The sequence below is a fragment of the Phacochoerus africanus genome, chromosome 3 (genome assembly GCF_016906955.1).
Source record: "Phacochoerus africanus isolate WHEZ1 chromosome 3, ROS_Pafr_v1, whole genome shotgun sequence".
NCBI lineage: Eukaryota > Metazoa > Chordata > Mammalia > Artiodactyla > Suidae > Phacochoerus > Phacochoerus africanus.
In genome coordinates, this window is record NC_062546.1 from 59,069,301 (window position 1) to 59,073,874 (window position 4,574).

A 4,574-nucleotide genomic window follows, 5' to 3' on the forward strand; every position below is an offset into this window, starting at 1 on the left:
CTACCAAACTCATGTATTAAAAAATTTTTTCATTGCCTAGTAGTTCTTAGAATTTTTAATGGCCGCAATTTGTGAGCTATAGACTCAAAAATGATCAAAGAGCTATTAGAACTAATCTCACTTCTATTAACAGTCCTCATAAGGGCCCCAGCCCCTGACTGCTTCTCTTGTTCAACGCCAGTCATTCTGAGCCCATCACCATGCTTTCAATGGATTGGCTTATTCTCTTAAAGTCTCACTGATGAATGTTTTCCCCTATTTGGTGTCTGCCTTTGGAAAGATAGCTGCAAGCAAGGAACATTCATTAACTCAGTTATGCGTGGGGGAAGCACTAAAGAAAGGCAAACTTTTCTTACTGCTGGAAAGTCATTTGGGGAACTATTAAACCTCTAGAGGAGAAAATGATTTTTTAGTTCATATTCCTGCCTTGTAGAGTCAGTCACAAACACAGCCACTGACTTTTAAAGATCCTATTTTAAAAAATGCAGCTGGTAGGCATAATATTTAAATATCGCCCCAAAGTGATGCCCAGCAGCTGAATAACACATGGTGTGCGTTGCAGTCAAAGTTCGAGCAGTTTCCATGGAGGTGTTCAGAGAGAGTGAACCAAAACTTTTCCCCCTGGCAAGAGCCTTGGCAGCAGGAGGGAGAGGGCAGGAAGGAAGAGTTGTGAAAAGGTAGATTCTTCCGTGTAGGTGAGTGGAGAAGATAATGAAGTCTGTTAATTTGGCTCTGCTGACTTATTTATCTGTTCTTTCTACTTTTCTCTGTACCAACACAGGAAGCTGCCTCCTTGGTGAGGTTTTTAATGAAACAATTTACTTGAAATAATAATAATAATAAAAAAAAGAGCTTTCCATGCTGCTTGCATTTTAGTGTGAGTCCTTCCTCCAAAGTATAGGTCTGTGTAACTGATTAGTGACCCTGGGATGAAAGACCCCAAGTGCCTTGGGGAAAGCTGTGGTCTATCAAGGAATTTGGGTTATTAACCCCTTCACTTACAATGTGACCCTGACAGTCTTTCAGAAGGTTAATGTATGTAATATACTTACAAAAGAGAAAAGGAATTAAAAAAAAAAACACGAAAAAAAAGTCATAAAACTGTGACCAATATTCCTCCCTAAAGATGTTATAATTCCCATTTTATTTATTTATTTAACATTTATTTGCATTTTAGGGTCATACCTGTGGCATATGGAAGTTCCCAGGCAGGGGTCAAATCAGAGCTGCAGCTGCAAGCATACACCACAGCTCACCGCAACACTGGACTCTTAACCCACTGAGCGAGGTCAGGGATCAAACCCGAGTTCTCATGGATACAAGTCAGGTTTGTCTGTGGAGCCATGCCAGGAACTCCGATGATTCCCATTTTAAAACTGATTTATAATTCAAACTTTAAAATGGTTATGGATTGACTTTTTGTGATATGCAGGTTTGTATTGTTCCATACAGAATGTGGACCCAGGGAGGGGAAGCATTTGATTCTGGGAATGTTTTGCTTAGTACAGGCAGTATGTGAATATAAAGTGTTAATTAATGTTGTTGACTCCAGAGGGATTCATGTGTAGGGTTGTGTTTTTAAATACTGAGTTTATTTTATTTTATTTTATTTTATTTATTTTATTTAATTTTATTTTTCGACCTTTTAGGGCCACACCCACGGCATGTGGATGTGTCCAGGCCAGGGGTTCGAATTGGAGCTGTAGCTGCCAGCCTAGCCCACAGCCAAATTCAAGCCATGTCTTCAACTTACACCATGGCTCATGGCAATGCTGGATCCTTCAACCCACTGATTGAGGCCATGGATCGAACCTACATCCTCATGGTTGCTAGTCAGTTTCGTTTCCCCTGAGCCGTGGTGGGAACTCCACTGAGTTTATTTTAAAAACAGTTTTGGAATATTGAAATAGACCTGGTCATCCTCATTTTGGATCGAAACATATATCTTTCTGTGTTTAAACCTCCAGAAATATAATCTTCATTTTTCCAATCACTTGTATCACCCTCTGAACATCGACAGGGTTAGGAAACCTTCATTACATTTAAGTATAATTAGAGAATCACAGAATTCCTATTTAAGATGTTGTTTGTGCCCAGGGAGCCCCTAGAGAGCTCACTACAACATTTAAAAACCTAAAATTCTATGGATGTAACAGTGCAGATTCCCTTTAGGTTACATTCCAATGTCAAATAACTTTTACAGCTGAGAACTTTTTCCTGTCCAAACTAAATTCCTCCCCTTAAATTTTAAGCCTATATATCAGAACCCAGAACCAGGCCCTGTCTACCCACCTTGTCCAAAGCTATCATTCTCTTTCTCTCCTGAAACGATGGGACTGAAAAAAAAAAAACTGTTTGGTTTCACATAAGGGGCCAATTTTTCACCTTGACAAACTCATGAGATTATAGTATTTACAGACATAGTTCCATGACCAATCTTTGAATCATCTGTTCAGAGATTTTTACCATTTTGACTGTAAGGGACTGAGAAAGTTATGTGGAGCTATTGCTGTAAGAGCATCAACTACTTGGAGGAACAAACTGTGGGATAATAATTGCACCCAGCGGGCTCTAGGATACTAGCAGATATCTAGGTGATTAAAATTTCAAAGGACATCACTTCTTGGCCTTTTGGCTAAGATCAAGTGTAGTATCTGTTCTGGTCAGTTTAAAATTTCAAAGGACACAGATAGCCATTGAAATGTAATGGGATTGTAGAAAGTGCATGGGGTGTTTTAGTTAACTCCTTAGTATCTGGTTTAGACTTGTTACAGCTAATCTGGCTTAGACTTGTTACAGCTAATAGTGGGACAATGTCCATTTATTAGCCTAAAGCTTTTTCTTGATTTCCATTTTCAATGCAAATGTAATTATCACAAATGTATTCAACTATTGGGTGTGAGTAAAGCAAATAGGAGGGTATAAGTTTTGCATATTAACCCTTGCTTTTGCATAGATAGTGCCCTGCTGGAGATCAAAAGATATGTAAGATAGTGCATTTGCCTTTAAAAACTAACACTCTAATAGGGACAAAAAGGTAAGTAAAAAAGCGGGCTCTTCACCGTGTGAGAAGAGAAGAAATGTAGAAATGGAAGGAAAACAGCAATTGTTGGAGAAAGACCAGGAAATTCAGTAATAAGTACTGAACAAAGTGTTGAGCAGCTGAGGTGGGGAGGGAGTACATGTGGGATTGAAGAAGAATAACACAATATTATTTGTATTAGAGATCAAACATTTCACAAAGCAGCAGGAGCTGAACAAATAACTCTTTAAGTGACGTGAATGGGAAGACAGAGCCAGATTTTTATAAAAAAATTTTCCAAGTTTTGAATTTATAATGACTAGTTTTATTGCTTCAAGATTTAAGACTACTGCTATATTGAATAAAATGAGAGCAAAAACTTTTCAGTATTTCCAGAAAACTGCCTGGAAGGAGAAAAAGAAGCAATAAGTGAAGATGACAAATAAATGAGTCAAGGTGGTAATAGGATTTTATTCCATCATTTTGAGGTTCAGGCTGGTTTACATCTTTTGAATTGCTTGGTTGTCTTACGAATAAATCATTTAATTTACTCTCAACCAAAGAAGAGATGAAAATCAAAATGTAGATTGTCATAGTTTGCTTCTTTAATACTTGTAATTTTCAGATTCTTGATGGGATGAATGGGATAGAGGCATGAGCATAGGAAGACAGAGCAATGCCTTCTTGTTGGGAGACCTGTTTAAGGTTCTGTCTCATTACTACTCTGATGCTGTTTCCTCATTTATAACATTTATGACGTTAGTTTTGATGCAAGAATATATAGCACAGGGATCCTGGTTGCCAAGGAATAGCTGTGAAAAGGACAATCTAGGCATGTGTGCCTGTCATTTCTCACCAGGGATCCTATGTCATATGATTTTCTGGTGGCCTCCTGATTTCCTCACTCTTGGCTCCTGTGGTCTTACCTGTCTGATGGCAAGAGCAAAACCATCAACAAGAACACAAGTTAAAAAGAACATTTCTTACTTTAGCTATTAGGTGAGAATTGGCATAAGCCATCCCAATCATGGTTCTTTTTTCTCAGACACTGAGCACTGTCCTGCTAGGTCTCCTCAGGGCTTCTCACCTTCTTAAGGAGGGAGGGAGGGAAAAGCACACACAAACTAAAATAGGTAAACAATTGTGCTGCTCAAGTAATGCAGGCTAACAAGAGAGAATAAGTGAAGAAAGATAATCCAGACAGGTCATTTCAGGTAGATGGCTGATTGATTCTTGTCTTCATCCCAAATTTACAAAAGTATCTTCCATGTGTCAGACACCTAGGGACAAGAAAGACAAGGACTCTTCATGGAGCTTACATTTTAGGGGGATGAGAGAAACAATAAGTAAGTAAAAGCATAGCTGGATAATCTCATTTCCTACTATGATAAGAATTATGAAGAAAATCAAATATGGTGCTATGATAGTAAGTGGAGGGGGGCTGATTAAGTCAGACTGAATCTTTCGGGAAGGCTTTGCCTTTCCGTGAAGGTTGATTTGCTGGGCATTGGCACCCATTGATCACTGCCTGTTTCACAAATGGCAGTCTTCC

General features: G+C 38.7%; 1 pseudogene; it reads left to right on the forward strand.

Annotated features, from left to right (window-relative positions):
• The first annotated feature begins 2,615 nt into the window (after window positions 1-2,615).
• LOC125123830 (uncharacterized) lies at window positions 2,616-2,793 on the forward strand (annotated as a pseudogene).
• Window positions 2,794-4,574: the final 1,781 nt, after the last annotated feature.